This window comes from Phasianus colchicus, chromosome 2 (genome assembly GCF_987193195.1).
Source record: "Phasianus colchicus chromosome 2, bPhaCol1.hap1.1, whole genome shotgun sequence".
Taxonomy (NCBI): Eukaryota; Metazoa; Chordata; class Aves; order Galliformes; family Phasianidae; genus Phasianus; species Phasianus colchicus.
The window spans coordinates 85693487-85718197 of record NC_143437.1 but is presented as its reverse complement, the minus strand read 5'-3'; the positions used below and the strand labels follow the sequence as shown (position 1 = coordinate 85718197).

General features: G+C 35.5%; 1 long non-coding RNA gene across 1 annotated transcript; it reads right to left on the bottom strand.

Annotated features, from left to right (window-relative positions):
- Positions 1-15611: 15611 nt before the first annotated feature.
- Positions 15612-20719, bottom strand: LOC149919164 (uncharacterized). Its single transcript, XR_016464822.1, has 3 exons — positions 20631-20719; positions 16776-16893; positions 15612-15743 (listed from the first exon to the last, which is right to left on the bottom strand). It is a non-coding gene; the product is annotated as an uncharacterized LOC149919164 (long non-coding RNA).
- Positions 20720-24711: the final 3992 nt, after the last annotated feature.

Here is a 24711-nt window from a genome sequence, read left to right as displayed (position 1 = left end):
ATGATTTATTTGAAATCATTTTATTTTCCAGACTGAGATAAGGAAAATACTTTATATTCCCATATTAACATATTATTCAGCAAGAATCAAACTTAAGAAGCAATAATTCTCCAGATTTTTTTTTTACTTTTTTATTTTTTTTAACAGAAACTTGGATTTTGCCATGATATGTTTTATTCTTTCAGTGGAAATCAACCTCATATGGCCTAATTATTTGCCTTTGTTAGGAGTCACATTCCCCACATACTTCACAGAGGCTTGATTTAAAAAGGCTGTTAAATTATCTGATAGTTGCCCAGAGACATTGCAGAGTTTACCTCCTTTGAGATAAGTCCTTCCTTAGACACAGCTGGTGGAAGCAGTGTCAGACTTTAAGGCCTCCCTTGACAGGTATGTACTCGGGTACCAGAGAGAGGTCATGTTGGCATGACACTCATGGCCTTACTACACTTTTCCAGTACTTATTAGACCTCCAAGGCCTAATAAAATTATGGACTCTCCTGTGAACTGTAGCCTCTGTCACAGGCAAACAGATCATTTTTATTACAATTCATTTATTGTCATTTTATTCCACCAAAGCCTTTGGAAAGGATTACCCTTTTCCACTGATTGTTCCATGAGCAAAAATTTTAGTCACATAAATATGAGTCCTGTTAACAGCCCTTCTGGCTAGAGCTGAACTTGCTTGAAAATGATCTCCTTTTGTATGTACTTCTAATACATTTTCTTGGCTTAATAATAATAAAAAATCAGAAGTATGTAACAAAAGTAGCACAGAAGAAGAGCAAGGTGGATTCCTAAACTCAAATTTGTATTCTTGCTTTCTCCAGAAGATTTTGGTTTTGGGATGAGATCCCACATAGACTGCCAACACTAGGGCTGAAGAAGGTCATTTTCACCTCTTTGGGGCTTAGGAGAAGCAGTGCATTTACTGAAGCAGATTTGATCTTTGTTGTGTGTATGAATCCTTTGTTTTCTGGCTCAAAGCTTGCTTCCTGAGGTATTTCTTGTGATAAGACTGACATGTCTAGGAGATGAGTAATGGGTGTTGCCATGTGGCAGTCAAAATCACTGTGTGGACAATTTTACATTTGAAAGCATTTCTTTGGAGCTGTTTGCCTTTGGAAGAGAGTGCTCAGGACTGTTTACTGGCAGAAGATCTAGCCTGTGACCAAATAACTCCAGCTTGCTATGGGAGACTGGGGGATGATACCATAGTATCCTGAGAAGGCAAGATACAAGTGGACGCCTCCCTGCTCCCTTTTATCTGCTGGCAAGGACTGGAAGATGGGAACAAAAGGAGTTCCTGCTGAGATCCAAAAGCCAGAAGCTGTTACTCCAAAAAGAGCTGACTCAACCACTTTAGACTTATAAATAAGTTTGTGCTACCATTGGAAATTAGCCACCATCATTGCCGTTGTCATCATCGTTGTCAACAGAACAACAATGCCCAATGACCCACCACTACTGAAGATCAATGACTGAACTACGAACCACGCTGGATCCATGGTGGTGACTATCTCCCTCTTTCTTCCTACAAAGACTACTTGCTTCTTTCCTATCTTTTCTATCACCCTTCTTCCCTTCCCCATCACCCTAATTCATAATACTGTCTGTCCTCTGCTTCCCCATCTCCCTGATTAAGACTTGTAATAAACTGGTCAGACCAACATTTGAACCGTTGTTTCTTAATCTCACGCTGGGTATACAGATATTAAAAGAACCTCCTCTCCCTCCTATAAATCAGAGTGAGACACTGTGTCAACATTTTTCTTAAGACTTCTGAAATTTTCAGCAGTAGAGCACTAGTCGTATTGCTAATCTGCCTGTCTTACTTCAGTCCATTACAGCGGTTTTTGGACTTCTAATGGTGTCTCTTCAGTTAAACACAATTGTTTAGGAATATATAGGGATCGTGAGTTTACAAGATAGATGATCTGTGGACTATTCTAGCCTGTGCAAATAATCTGATGGATACTTGCAATTGGAAAAGCTGGAAGCCAGTGACCTAGGTGATCCCCTTTCTGTCTATGGAAAAAAAAGTACGCAACAGAGTGGGACTGGAGTCAGTTTATCGTGTATCCCAACTTCCCAATTAGTTTGTCCAAAACCAGGAAAAAAAGTGTCATTTTCTTTCTTTTCTATTATGTCTTATTTTATTACCTAATTATTTGTTATCAGTTGGTGAGGATGCTACTGTTTCCATGTGTTCATAGAAGTTCCACCATGGTTATCTTGCAAAGAGATTAGGTACTCTTACAGAGAATAAGCCTGCTGCACTATGTAAGTAATCAACACAAATCATGAATGTGATGGTGCATCTCTTAAGACTTCATATTTTAAAAAAAAATCCACAAAACTCTCAAAAAATTCCTTTCAGTTGTCTCTATTGTAACTGAGCATTTACTAAGCTTCAAGATTTGTGCATGCATGTACTGGTAGGACAGTATACTAAGGAGAACCCTGGAATTCACATTCAGATTTTCAGGAATAGGATTGCTGCTTTCTGTTAGCAGAGTGCTTTCCAATTTACTCTGCTTTGTGAAAGTTTTATGAACAACATCGGATGGCATTCTATCTTTCATTTGAAAACGGTATGTATTTCCAGGCTATAGATATGTTTTCCAGCATTGTGAAGCAAATCTTCACACAGCATTAAATCAGTCTCTTTTTGCAGTTTGCACTTCCAATTTGTGTGATGTGCACTCTCAAAGTAAAATAAAAAATACAGGGAAGAAGCTCAAGAAAGCTTTTAAATAGTATTTGTATGACTTGATAAATTGTGTTACCACAGCAACTCTATGAGTTGCAACAAAATACATCCTTATAGCACTCTCATCACTAGTCTCATGTACACATAAGCATACTACAGATTTCATAACTTGAGATTCAGATGTTGGGGAATTTTTGGAAAAAAAAAAAAAAAAAGATGTAGAATTGCTGGATTTCTCACTATTGCCAACTCTCTCAGAAGGAATTATGAAATTCACTTAAATGATGAAAAAGTAGAAGTAATCTATGAATTCTCTACATATTTATTTATTTATTTCTGTGTATTCCTATTTTCACTGGAATAATATCTTAATCTTGCATTCTTCACAGTTCCTTTTGCTGTTTAGAATTCCTTTCAAAGTATTCACTTTTCCATGACATCCACAGAGACTCATCTTAATATCTAAAACGAACTTTCAAGTGATAAATATATAACATTGAAATTCCACCCTATTGAAATCACTGCCTTTAGTGATGACAAAGAATTTTTCTGTTACACATGCAAATGAGAAACATGCGACATCATAGGACTTATTGATACCTTATTCTGTCTTGTCTAATGTCAATATTTTCCATGCCAAGTCATGTTTAGTTTACCAAACTGAGACTAGCACAGTTTTAGTGCTATATATAATGGATTTCAAGTTTCTGAGATGCCGTGTTGCTTAATTCTGCCAGTCAAATACCTTACCATATGCTGTACAGAGTTTTATAAAGATACTAAATGACTTTTCTGTTCATACCATGTCCCTTACAAATATAAAACTCCTTAGATAATGTAGAATTTCAGTGAGAGAGCAAGTTTTGACTCCGGTTTTAGCCACTCAGATTTTTCTGCTGAAAAGAACTTGATTAGAGTGAATTTGTTTTTTTCTGAGTGAGGTATACTTTTCTGTGCTATGCTTTGACTAGAAGATGCTGAAAAAAAAAAAAAAAAGGACTAAAAAAAGAGTCATTGTAGTATGCCAAAAGAACATATTAAACAAAGCAATAATCACAAACTAACATTAAAAAAAGTGGGCCAACATGCAACATGCATAGTGTTTTGTATGGTCACACATACTTTCTTGAATCAAGATCACAATAATAATGTCCATTTAATTTATACACTAAAATTACTATGGTCAGAGAAAAGAGCCCAGGTTAAGATTTATTAGTATGATGCTAATGCCACAGAAAGTTAGGAACAAGCTTACAGCTGTAATAATAACTATGAAGTATTCAGCAAAGTTTTAAATAGACTTTATTTAAATTTAAATAAAATTCTTGCTGGAGAAAATTTTTACTTATTTTGTCTAGCACCCATCTATCTAAGGTACTACTGCACTATTTAGAAAAAGATTATTATTTCTATGTAAATTACAGTAGACACTTTCTAGTAACTTCTTTTCCTGTTCGTTTGTTTATTTGTTTGTTTTTGCAACAAATTTATATGAAATACTGTGATGGCTATTTTATCTTATCATATGGACTATATATCTTATAGTCCATATGATCATAATCTCTGCTTTTAAATTCTCTCTTTCTGACATTTCAGGTTTTATTGTATCAAAACATTCTGATAGACCTAATTCAACAACGATTCACTGTAGCAAACTTCCCTTCTTTAATGGGAATAACACTAATACTGGGTTTCACTCTTCAGTGATAAGAAATTTCTGTTATTAAGAGACACTATATTATGAATATATTCTTTTGGTATCATCCTCTTATGTCTTGTTCTTTTTTTTTTTTTTTTTCTCTAGAGTCTATTGCTAAGTAAAACTGTCATTAATGTCAACAAACCAGCGATTAGGAAACACCAAAGATATTCTTAGAATTGATGAAATTACAGGTCTGCTACTGACAGAAAGGCTCAGCTGTTTTCCCACTAGTTGGGTTTAAAGGTAGTCCAGACATGATGATAGTTCCCTAATTCCTATGAACCTTTCTGATACTGGCAAACTTGGTGTTGAAATGCTTTAAAATGCTTGAGAGGAACATTAAAACAGTTTTCTTTTTACTCAATCTATTGGGAAGGAATAAGGATGGACCAAATCATATAAATTCAGGCCCTTAACCAATATTTTTTTGTTCATACTCTAACATGGCAAATGAACAAACTCATAAGGAAATTAGAGGCCAGTTATAGAATAAAACCATGAAAGTAAGAAAATGCAATTTTAGATCCGAATGAGATTGACATCAGGTATATTCTAATCCCAGTTGTGATTTAAGCATTACTGTTAGTTCATCTTTGTTTTCTTGGGGCTTTGATTACATGAAAAATATAAATAAAATATTTTCTAAACTTCTGGGGATGCTTTGTCATTTGACATCTAGAGATTTTTTGACATGTTTATTCTTTGTGCTAGTTTTATCTTCCTACTTAAAAGGTCTACTGAATTACAGTATCTTTGTCTTTCCTGTGAATGTGATTTACATTTATTATTCTTTAAAATAAGTATCATTAAAAATCACCTGCATAACTTCATTTTAGAGTCACTGCCATCCTTCTCATGAAGACTACAGAGGACACTGATGACTGATGTGGCATTTGAAGTTGCTTATTTTAAGCCATTTTTCAAACTAACTTCCCCAGCCACCTCTTCTCTGATTCAAAGGTTCAAGCTGCCACAGCCTCATAATTCTAATTGTGACTGACAGGCAAAGTAATTACTGGAAGAAACCAGAAATCCACTAGAGAAGATGCAGAAAATTTGCTCTGTGGATTTTCCTCACACACCCATTGGAGCTGCTGCTACATCCTATGTTCTCCTGCATCGTTTAACAAGAAAGAAAAAAAAATCAGCTAAAATAAGCAAGAAACTGTAACATAGGATGATAACAGATGTGTTTTTGCAGTTTTAACTGTTTACACGACTGTAAAAATGACACATTTCTAAGATGCTGCAAATGACCTGGATTTCATGTAGCTATGAGGTGTGAGGTCTTTAAAACTTTAGAAATGCCTCTAAAAGCACCACAAGCGTAGTGTCCGTTTCAGAATGAGCACTGTTATGTATACAGTGTGCAGCTAAGCATATCCTTGTATAACATTAATGGAGCTGAAATGTGGAAATATGATCTTTTTCACAACATTTTGTTTAAGTATTGTTTTTCTGTTTTTCTAGGGTGAAATTTAGTTGAAATACAAACAATGGGGTTGTGCAAATCCCCTTTTATTCTCTTTAAGACTCCTTCACTTCACACAAGATTGTTCACTTACCACAAGATTGTTGTCCTGTGAAAGGCAATTGTGTGTAAAAAACCTCCATCCCTGTTACAACATTCATCTGTCTCCCATGTTTCAGTGTAATAGATTAGCAAAGAGCTTAGTTTTACATTCTGAACCACTGTTCATCTATGTAGGCAATAAAATGTTCCCACAGAAAAGCAATTTATCTGCTTTTTTTTTTTCTTTTTTTCTTCTTCTTTTTTTTTTTTTTTTACAGTTGACTTCAGTTGTAACACTATAACAGAATTGCATTTTTTTTTTTCCCCCAGAGCATTTAGTGGACTAAATTCGAGGATAATGTAAAATATCAATAGTAAGGAAAAAATGACATATGCATTTTAATAACAAAATAAGTAATATTAATGCAAATACTACTTTTCTAACATTGCCTGTACCTAGCCCACAGACTGTCTGCAATACTCACTCTCCTTCTCTTCTTCCCTACTATTTCTTTTCTTCAGATTTCCCGAGTTAGCTTTATATCTCCTTTGTGTTCATACCTCCATCTGGTTAGATCTTTCAGAAATCTTTTCTTCTGAAGATTCAACAAATTTGAAAACCATCAAGGAGCTGAAGAGATTAACACTGGACCATATGAATAGTAATCAAATGAAAGTCATAGAAGAAAAGACCCGTTTTGAGGACAGCTCTTATTTGTCATCTCAGATTCTATATGTCTGAAAATAACATTGTGTTTTTCTATTTCTCCTAAATTTCTTTTCTTCTGTTCTTGAAGTACTCTCCCTTTCTTTCCGTTTGTCCTGGTTATTTCACAATTGAATCCCTGTTCTGGAAACTATCACTCACTTTTTTTTACTATTTTTTTTTTTTTTTAAGAAAATGACATTTCTGGCTGGAAAGCACTAAAATGTGAATTCAACGATCTAATAGCTTATATGATATATTGTAGAGTGTTTTATTTGTTTATTTCAAATCTTGGGGAAAATGCACCTGTTATAAAATTATTTTTTTTATATATATTTTTATGGAGTAGCTCCTTTCTGCCCTTATTTAAGGTGAAACCTTAATTTATATGTACATTTTGTAGGAAATTGGCATTAATTAAGCTACAATAATATTTGATAGTAAGTTCTCCAGTGGGATATGGTTCAGAGCTTCAGAAGTACAATGACATGGGAGTATGTACTGAAGTGTTTAAAATACACAATGACTTTTTAAGACCATGTGCTCCAAATGTCTTAGAAACATTTGTATAGAATTTACACTTCCTACTCTATTGAATGCCTTTGTTAGAAATGTGTAATGTAGGAATTGATCTCATCAGGATAAACGATTTGCACCAAATCATATCAAGTAATGGACTGACATCAACTAAAATCAGAATTTCCTCTACTTACTGCTTTGTCAAAGTACTCTTTTTATCACTTAGATAAATTTGCAAGTGGGAAAGTTGTCAGTAGCAAAGTGGGGTGGGGGTTAACAACGGAGACGACACAAAATATCATCTGGAATATGCTCTTCTGATGAAAAGAATCAGTGGCTATCAATATAATTACTTGTACTTGAAATCACCAGTTAGATAATTTCTTCAAGTCAATCCCTTTCTTGTTTTACTCTTCCATTCTACTATTTTTTATTTTTCTGCTTTAATCTTCAGCAAGTGAGATTATTCTTGAGGTTATTTTTCCAGAGATGCATTGACTTGACATTTTCATTTCTTGAACTTCATGAGATTTCTACTGTCCCATTTTTTGACAAGATCCCTCTAAATGGCAGAGCATACATCTTGTGTATCAACTACTCCTCCTAGTTCTGTGTCACCAACTTCTCATCATGCAGGTCACTAAGCGTTAGGCAATACTGACCTCATCATCAACCCCTCAAGTATTCCACTAGTGAGTAGCCTCTGGTTGGACTTCATGTCTTCAACTGTGATCACAAACTTTTTAGGCCTGAAAGTTCGGTCAGTTATCAATCCACCTCATTGTCAACTTACCTAGCTCATATTTCTGAGTTTGCCTACTTTTTAAAAGAGTTAGTTAATTACATGGTCATGTAAAATGCTGCCATTAGGTTTTACAGATTTCAAAATTTAAATAGTTTTTTGGAAAACAGATTACACCAGATTTCTAAGATGATGAGTTTCCTCCAAATTTGAACATGTTTACTCACTAGATAATTCATGATACATATACAGAACGCTTTCAACTATGATGTATACAGAAGTGGCAACAAAGGTAGATCCAGGCAGGATACACTGGTCTGAGCTATAGGCTGAGAAAAAATCTCTTTGACTTTAAGAAATTTAGCTGAAAAGAGCTATGAAGTGATTATGTGACTGAGAGAGTGATCCAAAAGCCAATACATAGATTTGAAGCAGTTTCTCACAATGTGAAACGTAAGTAGAAAGCCAGAATCAAACCTCCTGACATTTAAAGATATGTATTAAATTTAAAAACAAATGAAAGGAATCAATCAGCTAAACAGCATCAATTTCTGTAGAGGCATCTACATTAATTTTCCAAAGGTTCTCACTACCCAAAAATGAAATGTCTGTCATTCACTAGGAACAATCCAATGACCTTGGATCTATCATGAAACACAAACATATTTTCCCAACTGACTTTCTTTTTTAATATCTGGCTTCAACCGTCACTAGTTTATAAATAAAGCAGGCTCTCTGTGTCCCATGTGATGCTCTGACCTGTTGATTAGCTGGCTGCATAGGAGTATCGCGCTTTATAAAACCAATACATACTAGCTCAAACTTGTCTGTTTTCTTTGGGCTTACTTTCACAATTTTTACCCAGTTTTAAGCTCTGTTATGCCCTCATAAACAAATTTCAGTAGAAATTTAGAACTTCAGTTTGAAATGCTGTCAAACATTTTGAAAGCAAATAGTGAACCTGTCAGTTAAGCTTACTGTGAAATTCTTTGTACTACCAGAAATGTACCTGAGCATTTGAATAATCTTTGTGACTGAAGTATTCAGTAGTCAGAAAAATTGCCACAAATTCAGATAATTACAAATTGAAAAGATTTCTAAAAACAATTGCCTTTGATAACTAAGCTTCTCATTTTAAGTACAGGAAAACTTTTCAAAATGCTATGGATACACAGTAGGTGTAGGCACAAAGAAGTCACATTCTGACAGACCACCTTTCTTTGTAAGGAAAATAGGAATTATTCTGTTTTCTCATTGTGAATGTGGGGGTTTAGTCTGTACCAGGAATTAAAGTGACCGAAGAATTAAAACTGATGAAATGTATAACTCAGGTCTCATGTGAACTAAATGAGAATAATATACCAGAAGAATCAGTGATGTGTTTCATTAAGTAGGTTGCATCAAGGACACACTTCATATTTGTTTAAACTCCAAGGTAACCCCACTCTATTCATGAAAACTCTGTTGGTAGTGTGAAAGCCTGTTTTGCAGAAAATAGGATGCATGGTAAATTTGTAAGTTGTTAATTCATTTAGTGAACTACCTGGCTGGCGGTAGCCAAAGGTGACTCGTGTATAGGATATAGGAAGAGGAGATCGTCTGATAGCATGTCAAGAATAAACAAAGTTTGGTAATGACTAAGTGGAAATAATAAGTAGAAGAATACTGGCAGTAAAATGTCAATTTTCTAAATGCGTGTGTTTTTGTCAGTACATACTCCCAGAAAAAAAAACAACTTCCACATAGTATGTCAGTTAACAAATATTGTTTCTGTGGTTAGTTTAAATCCAGCAAGGGCTTTTCATGAGCACCTACAGGAAGATGAAAGGAAACAGAAACAAAAATAAGTCTGGACAGATAAAGACAGGATAAAGAAGGAAGGCAGTGCAGTCCAAGAGGGCAAACCTCAAAATCTTTGCTCAGCTGCCATCCAAATTTATAAGCGCTTTATTTCTCAGTGTCAAATATTTAGAGATGTTCAATGATTAGCTATTTCTTTTAGGAGTGTTCCCAGTCTATTAGCCAATGACTATTTCATAGTTCGGAGCAGAGACAAGGACTGTGACATGATGATCTATTTGCCTACATAGTCATTTAATGTCTTCCCTCTTCAGTGCATCTACATTCCCCAGTTGCTTATCTTACTGGAGTGTATGGTTAAGCAAATTTAAGCTGCATAACAGAAGCTGGGAGAGAGGAGTGAGAAACTGAGAAAAAAAGCCCTGCAGCCACGAAGGTCAGAGCAGAAGGAGGGAAAGATGTGCTCCAGGCTCAGAGCAGAAGCATGGGCCCAGGAGAGGCCCATGGTAGAGCAGGCTGTCCCTCTGCAGCCCATGGGCACTGAGCAGAACATATCTCCATGTGCAGCCCATGGAGGAGACCATATCTGATCTCCATCTGGCTCACAGCATGTTTTCAAATTTTTTCATTTCAAGGCAAAATTAAAAGCAATTAAAAAGGACTGTTTCTGTGATAAGGAATTTTAAGAAGAAATTTAGAAAGGTATTGCTGGTTACCTTCAGCTAATACTTCAGAATGGAAGATGCAAACATTGCAACTGTCTAGGTTGGTTACAGTTGCAATCAATTCTCTTTTGATCTGCATGTCATAAAGGAACAATCATAATTTTTTGGATTAGCCTGCTAGGATTGTAAGAAATCTTAGATTGCAATGACATTATTGCTAGAATTATTTAGTGGATAAGGCTTTCTAACCCCTGAGAAAATATTAAACTGTCTGTGTAAAAATTCCCAGTGTTCCCTAGTCAGCATATTCAGTTTTGTTGAGTAGATGTAGGTGCTGGTGCACATTGCTTCCAATTTTCAGCAGTTTCTTGATCCATGGGTTACCACTTCTTGATTTATCTTAAAGCAGTAATGCTCTCCATGATAGAGTATAGCACAGAATGCGTGTAGTATAGTATATAGTAAATAGGTATCATCAGTCCAAGTTTTGATGCGCATGTCTAAGGTTATCTGAAATACACGAGGACAAGGATACATACTGTGAGGTCTGGCGCACAACAGGGAGAGAACTGCTACAATTATTGGCTATGCTGTGCATGGTAGAAACATTCAACTGACACTGCTAACAATAAAGCTGTGTTCGCACAAGTCTTGTGTTGATAAACTCTCGTAATAAATCTTATGAGGAGCTGATTAAGTGAAAAAAAGCATAAACCAAGCAAAGGATGTTTTGTCAGTGCGAGGACCTAAAGATATTTAGGCACTACCAATTTCTTCTGCTGGCCTTCTGCAGTTATTTCTAGAACTCTCCACTTAATTCTGCAGCATTTGAGACCTTTAAATAAGGTTAAAACTTAACCCAGACTTCTTAAACTCAAGCTAAATTTAATTTTTAGGAACGCAGCTATTTTTAGGAACAACAGATTGTTCCAGTTGCAAAAGGAGAAAAAGTATCAGTAGGTAGATTTCAGGCAGAATTTCTCAAATAACTGTGGGACCATGACACAAGAGAAGATAGATATAGGAGTGCTTTTGTTCACATTAGGAGCTTCTTGACACTGCCTTCTACTCTTCTGATTTTCAGAGGTTATTTCCACTTGAGTTGCCCATTTAATAGATCACCTTCTTAAGCATTTTCTATCACAACATTTCTACTCAAAGTTAGCCATAGTGAACTAACTGTAATAATACACAATTGCCTATTGCTATTATTTACCTTTCTGTGGAAGTTTCCATTCTGTTTTCTCCCCTCCTCTCTTGTCTCCTGAAAAAGACTGTGAAAAGTTCTCCTGAACTGCTTTTTGTGTAGAAAATTTCTTTATCTTCTACAATTCAGGCTTTTCATTTCTCAAAAAACTAAAAGTATATTCTACTTTCTAAATGTTTTTGAGTAAGTTTTTCCAGAGACAGAGGGTTTGGCGGGAAAATTCTAAAGCTTCAGATTATTTAATAATCACAAAGAGAGATCAAGTTGTGATGGCTGCTTGAAGAATTGAGAAGCAAACAAAAAGTAGTAATTCTGGGGTTAGACGAGGATTTTAATTACTGAAATAAAGGACAAAAAAGGGGATGACAACATTGATCAGAAAACACAGCCACTGTGCATAAACCATTGCTGTGACTGAGTCAAGACAATGGAGATTTAACATTTTTTTCTCAATAGAATTGCATTTGAAAGTTTGAGGGTTTATGACATCTGCTGCTTTTTTCCCCAAGCTCATTTGCAAGTATGTCTACACAAATCATAGTCACTTCTTCAGATTACAGCTAGTTGTTTACAGATTGCAGAAATGTGAGGAGGAAACTGGGTAACTTTCAGGGGGTGCTGATTGACAATCAATTTAACATGTGCCAGTAGTGTGCCCAGGTGGACAAGAAAGCCAAAGGCATCCTGGCTTGTATAAGAAATAGTGTTGCCAGCAGGAAGGTAGGTGGTCACCCCTCTGTACTCAGCTCTGATGAGGCTACATCTCAAGTACTTTATCCAGTTTTGGGACCCTCACTGCAAGAAGGACATTGAGGTCATGGAGCCCTTTTAGAGAAGGGCAATTAGTCTGGTGAGGGGTCTGGGGTACAAGTCTTATGAGGAGCAGCTGAAGGAGCTGGGATTGTTTAGTCTGGAGAGGCTCAGGGGAGACCTTACTGTGCTCTACAACTACCTGAAAGGAGGTTTGTGGCAAGGTGGCACTGGCTTCTTTTTCTGCTGAATGTTTAGATGTTGTACTAGGAAACGTGGTTTAGTGGGTAGATATTAGTGGTAGGTGGATAGTTGGACTGGATGACCTTGGAGGTCTTTTCCAACCTGGGTAAGTCTATGATTCTATGATTCAATGTTGTCTTCATGTCACAGTGTGAAAGAAATTACACTTATTGCCAAAATTCCACTATTGTTTAGTTATCACAGAATGCAATGTGAAGGATAGTGTCATGGTTTTGTGATTTTTGGTTTTCAGTATTCCACATCCTAACATCATGTAGTGCACTGGGAGTTCAAGTGTTAATGCTCCAGTTCTGGGTACCTGTCCCTGTACATCACAGAAGTCATGGGATCTGCCCCTTCTCTCTCTTGTTCACTCTTATTGCTTTGCAGGGGGTGTGTGAGAGAGTTCTTCCTAGCCGTCCCAAGCTTTCAGGTTTGCTCAGACTCAGAAACTCTCTCTCACTCTCCTATTTTATTGGATTTATTAGTCTCAGTTTCAATTAGATTGTATTATATTGTGTTATCTTGCATTCCAATATAATAGTAAAATAAGTTTTCCTCATTTGATCGTTTCTACGGTTCTGGTTTTTTTTCATTGGGCCGAGCTCCTATCTACCTTCCCCTTTTCCCTTACCATTTTTGGGGGGTGGGGGGCCCACGGGCCTACTGCTCCCCTGTCATGGGAATGGCTTGATGTAGTTAACTTCATGACAGATAGCTGATTATAGGTTACAAAACAAGAACTAAACCCAAAAACTCTCTTCAGAAATCATGCAGTGTAACATCTAAAATGAGAGATACAGTCAGCAAATGACAATTTAATCTGTTTTCAAATCTCCCATGGTGGGTGATTTTTGGCACCATAACTTTTTTAAAACAATGCTATACAGGATAGTGACAAAAGCCTCCTAAAGTTTCTGTCTCATTCTATGTAATAGCTACTTCTTATTCCCTCCATGTCAAAGAATTTAGACTCATTTGTAGAACAGTCTACATTTTTTTTCCTGACACTTTAATAACATTCTGTTTTCTATAAATACTCATTGTTCTAAGAATATCTTCAGGGACTTTAGAAAATACCGATATACCTAGAATTCCTCAGTATCTCTTTTCTACATTTACAGAACTGTTCTTTCCCTTTCAACCCAGGAATACCTCATCTGTTCTTAGAGAAATTTTAAATATAATAATTGATATTTCAAAGTGTGCTTTTGTTAGTTTATCAGATACATTCATCAGGATCCCTGAACTTGCATGTATCTCAGTATTCCTTAAACACTGTTTTTTTTTTTTTTTTTTACCTAAATTTCTAATCCTTTATTAATCAATTCAATTAGTCTGATCACATTTTGCTTTTTCTAGAAAGATTAAACCAAAAAAGAAAGTTTTTCTTTGTATCATTTATTATTTTCCGCATTGTGCTTCATTTTCTTTGCTCCTTTCTTCCAAATTATTCTTACATTTTTATCATTTTTCACGTGCCCTTTTAATTAAAACTCATTCTGTTTTCAGTCCCGATTTTGTCCCTCCCTCTTTGCATTATTACTTCATATAATCCTTAATTGTATTACATACACATGTTGCATAACCAACTTTTATTTATTCTATATGAATGATATTTGCACTGTTACTTCCAAAATAATTAGTATTTAAACTATAGCATGCAGTAGTTAAGGGAATTTCCTAGCTATCTTTTATTTGATACTTTTGTGTTAACTCTCAGTTTATGTGTATTTCAATCTGTTTGTAATGGGTAGATTAAATCCTAAATTATATATATAAAGTATAACAGAATAGAGATAGATTAATTCTAGGTTCTAAACAATATTTTTCTTTAATCCAGTGACTTAAATAAATTTTAAAAACCCACAAATACTAAGCCATATTTTTATGTGAACTCTAGGATGGAAAGAACTGTAGAAAAGTCTAGGAAGATCTCTTTTCTTTTTATAGAACAGTCATATGAGACAGTCATAATGATTTATTTGATGAAAATGATGCATTTTTGTAAAGATCAGGAATAGCTATATAAGTTTTTAAAATATTCTAAGTTGTCTGATTGGAAATGAATGGTGATAAGAATGTTCTGTTTCTTAGGGGAAGAAAAAATATAATGCCGTTATTAAAAGTAAGAAAAGAGACTCTAAATAAAGCTAGAAGGTCATATTTAATAACAGACTTAATGGAACATAAAACACCAAGAGCAAAGGCTCAATGGTTATGAGAGCAAAATGAATATATTGGCATAAGTTTTACTCCAGTATTAGATTTAGTGTGATGGATTCTAAGGAAACATAAAAAGTCAAGAATAAAATTAGAAATCTGAAACTGATAATCAGGGCTACATTCTACTCTTAAGCTTAAATGCACAACTCAGATGTAGAATCATAGAATGGTTTGGGTTGTATGACCAACTAGTTCTAACCCCCTTCACGGGCAGGGATACCTTTCACTAGATCTGGCCGCTCAAAGCCCCATCCAACCTGGCCTTGAACATCTCCAGGGATGGAAATGCAAAGCTTTCCTGGGCAACATATTCCAGTGCCTCAGGGCTCTCTGACTAAAAAATTTCTTCCTAGTATCTCTTCTAAACCTATCCTTTTTATGTTTAAAGCCACTACCCTTTGTCCCACAAACTCTGTACAAGCGAACAAATAAAAAAACCCTTTCTTTGCTTGTATGGAAGATATTTCTCATATCACAGCACAGAAAAACGGTGAAGTGCGCAAGAAAAGGGGAAAAAATGTATAGGTCCTCTCCTCTCCATCACTTCAGCATTAAAGAATAAGTTTAAAAGAACCAGAGAGTTCCACATGTATAAATTTGAGACAATTCTTTAGACTTGAATTCAAGGTCCCTAAACTTAAAGTACTAAGTTCAGTGGATGCATTTAGGAGGGAGAATACTGTAGCTTTTTGGAATTGCAATTTCCAAAATGAAACACAGTTCAATTCCTAGCTTTTTTTCACACTAGCATAGAAGCTTTGTTGATTTTATTTTTGCTTTTGTTTTTTAAGGAAATACAGAAATTACTGGAGAACAGGTGCGAATATCCTTTGATTAAATTATGTACCATCACTTTTCTGGATATTGTCACAAATAGTGAATGGTCTGTACTTGCATTACTTTCCACACAATAGCAGTATATCAAACTTCACGGGAACAGCAGCATGACAAGAACAACTGTAAGTCAGAAAAACAAATCACTGAAAAGAGGGAGCATGCTGGAAAACAGGTGATAATGCTAATACTAACAGCTGTTTGGACAGTAAGAGCATATTACTGAACGTACTATTGTCTTGTGAATTTTCAAATACTTAACACTCTTAGAGTTCTCATAACTTGGAAAGGTCCATGTTTTGGTAGAGGGGGACCAAAACATACAAGGGAATCTTGCCAGAAATGGTTCCGTATCTAAGCTTCTAGTCAAGAAAATAAGATTTCACTGGAAATTCTGAGTAACTATTTCCATTACTCAGCTCTTAATGGTTTTGGCAACAAGAACAAATACCTTAGCACAAAAGAGAGTATTCTTTACCTCCAATTTTTCAGTAAGTTTTTTGTTCTATTGTTTTTCTGTATAAGAATCATGATATTTTCTCTTCAACAATTGATTTTTAAAATAAGCACATGTATACAGACAGATAAGTGCAGTGAGTCACACTTTTACTCTGTCAACATAGTGAGAGGTCCGGATATGTGGATCTAATCTGCAACGTTTTCTTAAGCCTGGGCCAAGATAGCATTTGCAGTAATTGAAACATGGCTGAAAAGTAAGAAAAGAATAAGAGCAACAGTAGAGAAACAATCCATTTTCCCAGCTGGAACTGAGGAAATTTAGTACCTGATGATGCAGCCAGCAGTTTCTAGACTTAATCGGACTGGTATTCAAAATGCTACAAGTAAGTTAATGAAAGCAGAATTCAGCTTGAGACCAATGTAGCTAAACTCAAGTTTAGGATTCTGTTGGAATTTAAGAAAATTATTTGTACAAGGTACCTACACTCTCTTTAGAGTCAGTTAAAATGGGGTCATTATTAGGCTGCATAAGCACAATGCCATTTGAGGTTAAACCGAATATTCAAGATTGCCAGACAAGGCAGAAATGAAACAGGCATCCATTTGCAGTGGTCAGAGGCCAGGTATGGTAATGTAGGACTAATGGTTGTATGAATCATGATGCTAAATGTCAAGATTTAGGCAAAAGCATCCTACCTCCAGTCCACATAGCAAGGAGAACCAGATCCAGCTCCTCTCTCTCAACTCTTTTTCCTTATCTCCTTCCTTGTCTCAGAGGAACCACAACTCACTGCTGGCACTGGGGCACCTGCACCTAGTTCAGTAAAAAATTCTTTTTTTTTTTTTGATAGTGCACTACATAGAAATTTTAATTATTTCATTAAGATTCTAGACTCATCACAGTATCAATTTTAATCTGCTCACATTTACTAAAATGTTTTAATTTACAATTGGAAAACCTTTGTTTATTCCACTGAGAGAAACAAGCATTAGAAGCGTTTAAGATGCTCTAAGGTCATCTATGCCACAGATAGACAGAAATATTTCTTTACCAATAAATTTTCAGCATTCTGGGAAGGGAGCAAGGAACCTGAATTTCTTCCATATGATAAGCAATATAACAAAAATGCAGCATTCCTTGCAAAGACGTATTTCTGTGTCTTTATAATATGCACTGCTCTACGATCCTTCAGTGAATGTTAGGAATTCATCCAAAGTCTCAGGCAGTATGGACTTCCTTTGGGTGTCTATTGTAACTTGCAGAAACATAAACATTTGTACTCAGGAATCATCATAATCAAACAGCCACAGAAGATCAAGAAAATGTACCAATGCAGTAAGAACAGTATTTGATTTACACTGTGTACAAATTTCTTCATACAGAGCTTTTTGGCAGAAAGTATCATTCTCTTTTTAAATGTTTTTAGTCAAGTTCCTTTCTTCTGGGGGACTTTTACACTTTATTTATTGAATACCTGAAGATGTAGTAACTGAAAATTCTCCCTTCCTGGAGAATACAAATAGATCAGCGCCTCTTCAATTAAATCTTAGAATCTTAAATATATGTAAGGGCAGTTTTTGAAACCTTCAAAACCCATCTGATGGTATTTCACAGACAGGAGAATATATCTGCTCCTTCTGATTGTTCCTCACCTGAGGTCATAATCTTGCTTTTTGATATAATAATCCTTTTCACAGCCAGAGATAGAAAGATTTTTGAAATTAGAGACAGACTATGGTTTAGGTAAGAAAAAAATTACCAGAAACATTTGAGTTCCTAAAAATTAAAAGATAGAACCTGTTTTCACTTAAATATCTCTCTAATAAAAACGCTTTCTACCTTCAGCTAAAGTAGGAGCTACTGTCCTATGTCAAAACTACCTTTCAGTGTCAGTGAGATTTAACACACCAAGCTTGTTTTTCTTCTTTGTAAATAAGTTTTTGTAGAAACTTAAATTCTCATAAGGACTAATACATTCTAATAATATTTATTAAACTCTTCAGTAAATATAATAATAATAAAAAAAAACTTGCCTATTACAACAGGAACAAGAATAATTTACATACGCATAGAAGATATCTTTTATTCTTGCATTATACATGTAGACTTACATATGGGAAACACCTTGATATGATTGCCAATGGAACATTCTAAAAGGATGGCATAAGACATTTTCTTAACAATCACTCTTATTTTCAGATTGCTTGTGGAGGTAATGCTTGAAAAAGGAGAAATCTAGCCTGTGAATTTACTCCACAGTACCACAGAATTAGGAATTTTTACAGTATAAGCAGCAACAAAAACATTAAAACATTAGAAAATATTCTTGTGCTTGTTTTAGATATCAGATCATGTTGGAGTTAACAGGAATGAAAGAGCTGATTAGATTGCTACAGTGTCTGTTTTAAAGGAGTAACAAATAAGTTTCTGTTGTAGTCTGAGACAAAAGCCGTTCTTAATTAATGGCCAATTCAAGCACACTAGCTTCTTAAACTGAAGCTTTGAAAGATCTGGTAGTTTTACATTCCGTACATAAGAAGTGATTGAGAAGTCAGTTCTTTGCTTACTTAAACTAAACATAGAATGCCACATATACAAAATATTGATTGACTCTCAGAACAAAATTAGAGGTGAACTGAATATGAGAACAAACAAAATAAACCACCCCATTCTAATAACTATTCAGTTTGGAAAATGTGAGAATGGTTCAGATGATATTTTTGTTATTTTCATAGTCCCCAGCACTTTCTTTTTCCTTCTTTTTTTTTTTTTTTTTTTTTTTTGCCTTTTCTTTTTTTCACTGGCAGTGATTAGAATTTACTAAGGGACAACAGTCCTTGACATATCCCTGGGCATCCCTTCAATTCTCCTCCTCACAATTAGGATTTCCAAAATACATGCTACATTACCCAGCAGAATTATATCTCTGAAGTGTTAACCTGCAGTGGGTAGCCTCTCTCTGAGTTACTGTGGAGCTAAATACAAAGAAGGGGTTCCAAGGAAATACTGCATCCAGGAAGGAAAACTTTTGGCTCCCCATGTGCCACTTCCTAATTTGATAGAGCCAGGTATAGAAGCTCAGTGAGGCCATGCTCACTTCTACACATTTAATGAAATCTACTGAAACTTTCAGACTATTGAGCAGGCAAAACCAGTAAAAATATGACAACTATAGCTCAGTTTCAATTATTTATACCTCTTCATAATGTGCTAATAAATGTTCTGTAATATGTCTTGAAAAAGTGATGAAGACTTTGTAAAATAAAACTTTATTAAAGCATTCAACTATTAATTCTTCATAGAGGAATGGAAAATATCTTTTCCTATGAACAATATATTTCCTTTCTCTCCTTTTTGTGGTGTGTCTATCTATATTCTTCATCAGCATTTCTTTCTGACCTTATAAGTGTATAATATATTCCATATTCTAAAGAAAACTTCATTTCACACTTTTTCCCTCCTGCTGTGCCTACCAAAACCTCTCTATCTCAAAGTGATAAGTATGAATTTACAATACTTTAAAATTCATTTCCTCTACCCTTTCTTTGTCTATTTCCTTTGAACTTGTCTGATTCTGCCATTCCACTGAAGTTCTTTCAACCTAATGCATGCAGAAGTAATGTAGAGACAAGCAGTAATACATGTGAGAGGGTGAGCAGAATTAAGGTTGTATAGGCACTGTAAATCTAATTTCACTTTACCAACAGTCTCTCAGTTCAAGCCAGAATTTACAATCATCTTTCCTATTATAGAGCAATGTCTTAATTTTCAAGCTGTGTTACACTAGTCACACTCTTTTTCTGTCTTGAGGTGTAAAAAGTTTCTTGTAAGAGATTGATATAGCTATAGAGATAATTTCTTTCTTGTTCCTGTGCCACCTCTTAATTGAAAGAATCCTACAAACCATACAGTTGGCTTTCAGCGTCTTTTATTTGAATACCATAGGCTAATCTGAAGTCTTAGGGAGCGGTAAAATGAGATGTGGGTTAGAGCTTTGGTATATCACTCAAACATGCTTACAAAGACTTTTGCATAGTAGAACATTTTTACCTATGTTTTACGACCTCCCAAGGCACCATGTTAATCATATCTTTCCAACAATTCAAGCAGTTTTTCTCAGCTTGAGAAGTTTTTATATAGCTATAGATTCTCTGTGCTTCAAAATAATGTCTTATCAGTCAATATCGTATTCCTTAATTATTTAGCAAATGCACCAAGATAGATCCAACATTTGATAATACCAGAAGCTCAGCAATGGGTAAAATTGATTGCATGCACTCTGACCATGAATAAAAGAGTTTATGATAGATTGATCTGAGGCCACATTAAGCAGGGAGGAAGAATTGTAAAACAGATTTGCAGGAACTTTAAGAATACTCCTACAACAAGGAAAAAGGTAATAGATTATATATATTATATGTTATATATTATATATTATATTTTATATATTATATATATATTATATACTATAATATATTATACAGATTATATCTTTTTTTTTTCTTCCCCCCCCCCCCCCCCCAATTTTCAGTTATCTTGAAAAGTATTACCTGTAAACAGTGGGATGGAAACTGTCTTCTTTCTTCCAGGTCTTCTCATAGTTCAATTATTTATTCCAAATGAGAAAACCTTTGAAGAAAGCTGAAAAAAAATTAAAGAAAAAATAATTTTGATTTAGAATGCTTTGTATTATTTTCTTAAAGTGATTACTATTTCATCCACTTCTTACAGACAACATTACTACTTCAGATTTACTAATCCAGTCTTCCTTGATATATGAAGGATGATTTATAGACTTATTTTCTATTTTAGCAGATCATATGGTCACATAACACAAATTTGCACTAAAATATCACTGCACTGTGGGATATTTGGTATCAGGATTTGAAATTTTGTTACCTTAGGACCTTTTTCCCACCTTAAGCCACAGGTTTGTTTTGGTTTTAGTGGAGAGCAACTTTAGGAGATTCAACAAGAATAAGCTTAGCGTTCTACACCTGGAGAAGAATAACCACCCTCATCAGTACAGATTCACCAGCATGACAGGAGCTCTGCTGAGAAGGATCCAGGTGGACATCAGGCTGACCATGAACCAGCAGTGTGCCCTTGTGACCAAGACATCCAATAATATCCTGGAGTGCATCAAGAAGATTGTGGACAGCAGGTGGAGATTAGTTATCCTCCCTCTCCATACTCTGCCCTGGTGAGGGTGCATATGGAATACTGTGTCCAGTTCTGGGTTCCCCAGATCATGAAAAGCAGGGAACTACTGGAGAGAATCCAGTTCAGAGTTACAAATATGATTAGGAGCTTGGAGCTTCTCTCTCATGAGGAAAAGCTGAGAGACATGAGATCTGGGACTGTTTAACCTGGAGAAGACTGAGGGGGATCTTATCAATACTTATAAATACCTAAAGAGCAGGTGTTGAATAAATGGTATCCAGCTCTTTTTGGTGGTGCCCAGATGAAGGAACACAGGAAATACCATTTTACTACACAATAGAACTTCTTTACTTTCAGGGTGACAGAGAAAAACAGGCTGCCCTGATAGGTTGTGGTGTCCCATCCTCGGGAGACATTCAATACCTGCCTGGATGCTTTAATATATAACCTGTAGGGAATCTGCTTTAGGAGGGGGATTGGACTAGTTAACTTCCCTTCCAACCCCCCATAATTCTATGATATGGAAGGTACTAAAGCAGTTCTTCCGATAAAATTAAGTCAGCTGTTCTGGTGATGTCTAATCCCCACTGCTTGGCCAGCCCCAGCCTCCTAGCCTAGGGTGGCAAGGGAGATAAACAGCATTGATGCTTTGCCAATACTGTTCAGCAGCAGCTGATACATGGACTCAACTTGTCTGCTGTTCTAGTTATAACTACAGAGAACTGCTGTAGGTAAATTTAGCTCCATTTCAGCCAGACCAAGTGAAAAATTGTGCAATTTAAAGAAATTATATGGATTTTTCCACATTGGGTGATTTACTTAGGGTGTAAGAAGCAACAGAATACCATACTCCAAAATCCAGACAACAAAACAATAGCTCTGCTTACTTCCTAAGAATCAGTATCATTTAATAAAGGTGTATGACAAAAGATGACAGTTCTTTCGAATGGGAGGCAGGTGCTACAGAGCAATAGCAGGTAATACAGAAGGAAAATTAGCTCACCCCTTCCAACAACCAGTACCAACTCAAGAAAAACTCAAGAAAAGTGCAATCTCTGTCCAGAGAGATGCTACTCCCTTGGCTGCTAACCCATAAATGTGGGGGGTGGGGAGGTAGGGGGGGGGGATAGGGAGGTAAGAAGGAGGGGTGGATTCAGGCTCCACCCCTTCCATCACTCAGGTGCATTTCTCAGTTAGCCATGCCTTCTCACCTGGTGCTCAACCATTTGTTCAGACTGGCACTTCCACTGCAAATGGCTATTAAGAAAGTTTGGTGGAGGTTTCTTTCTGGAAAGAAATATTCTACATAATTCTAGATTATGTTTCCTTCTACTAGGTCTTCTTGATAAATATCAGTTTACTGTTTTGAATTTAGTGTTCTTCTTTTGCATTAATGTGATATAAAGCAATTTAATATTTCATTTTCTTTACAGGAAACATTGAATGAGTTTTGATTAGGGAAAAAGAGACAACTCTAGCTGGTACAACAAGAAATCTAACATATTGCTTTATGTGTGGATGTGGTGTATAAAAGAAAAATGCAATGTATTTTTGAAGACAGCAGTAAAAGTTGACAGGTTTTGAAAATAACATTTGAACACAAGAAAATTCAGAATTTTAGAGAGTAACTTTTGTTTTACTCAGCAGTTTTACTTCCCAACGGAGGTGATCCTTCCTTTCTACTCAGCAATGGCGAGGCCATGCCTGGAGTGCTGGGGCCAGTTCTGGGCTCCTGCGTAAAAGGTACAAGGGCATACTGGAGAGTCTAGAGAAGGGCCATGATGATGATCAAGGGACTGGAGCTTTTCTCATGTCAGGAAAGGCTGGTAGATCTGAGACTGTTCAGCCTAAAGAAGAGGAGGCTTATGGGAGAATCTTATCATTCTACATAAATACTTGAATGGAATGTGTAAATTGGGTGGAGCCAAGCTCTTTTCAGTGGTACCCACTGATGGGACAGGAGGCAATGGGTACAGACTGGAACACAGATTGTGCCATCTGAATGTCAGGAAAGACTTCTTTATGGTGTAACAGCACTGGCACAGGTTGACGCCACTAAACTATGTCCACATATCTCTTAAATACCTCCATTTACTCCATCACTTCCCACATTCCAATGCTTAATAATTTCAAAAAGATCAGAGAGGTACCAAAGCTTTAGTTTTACATAATTTTACATATTTTATGTAATTATACAGTACCAATGTATCTGGGCATCAGGCTGAAGGGGTAATTGTTAGTCATTGCCTTGAAATCTGCTCTCCTCTGATTCTTCCTAAGTTCAGATTTACTGGTTAGCATTTTTCATTACTATATCTGAAGATATTACTTCGTTCTTCTTCCTTCCCAATTTGAGACCTTAGCCAGAAGGTATCTCATCAATAAAGTAGGTGATTGTGTTGCACTAATTGTTAGAAAGAGTTGTTGATCTTAATTTCTATAATGTTCTTAAGTATAATGAATATAACTACAACCTAAATGCAGATGAACTTCTTCATTCAAACTTTGTTCTTTATTTTTCTTGTTGTTACACTGAAGTCCTTTACTAACACCATAATCATGTCATAAACATCAAGCTGGGGAAGGATATTTTTTCTTCTTTTAATGTTTTAACTATCTGCATTAACAAATTTATAGATACCAGTTTGCAGTGTTATTATATGGTTTTAATTTAGAGACAGATCACCATTATTCCACTGTAAGTTTTTCTTGAAGATTTATGAACTCACAAACTTGATGGTGATGTAGGTGATGCTTTTAAAAGTGAGCAGCAAGAACAACAAGGGCAATGCTAGAAAGAAAAACATTGCTAGCTACTCCAGAATTCTTTTTTGAGGGGAAAATCAAGAAGCCTATGGAACTGACTAATAATTTTGGAATATGCCTGTTGAGTGTATTATTATACAAACTTTTCCGGTGTTTCTTGCTAATACACTACTATTGTAATATACACTGCCCCCTCCACACCACAGCTTCTCTTCCTGTTGGCAAAAGCTAATAATTTTACTATGGCTTGCTGAAACACTAAAAAGGCTTATTTATGTCTAGGTTTCCCACAAATGGTGGAAGGTTTGAAAAGAATATCCTTTCCAACTCATTTTGTCTTGTAATATCCACAGAAAAGTGAATTAGGCTATATATTTTCATTTAGGAACTTGAAGCTTTCTTTGTAGATCTTGTATTCTTATTTTGTCTGATAATCTGTAATTCTTCATGGATTTATGGCCTATTTTAAAATGATATTGATTTTTTATGTAACTGTGTACATAAACAATGCTGAATTAATATTATATCCCATTTTCAACAATTCCACCAAAGTGAGCCACATAGAAAAGGATTAGAACTGCAACATAAAATTGTAACTTTGCAATTGTATTTTTTATTTGATTTCTGGAATGTTTATACCTAAATCAGTAGCAAAAACATTATGAATATTTTTCTACATTGCTAGCATTATTCTGTGATCAT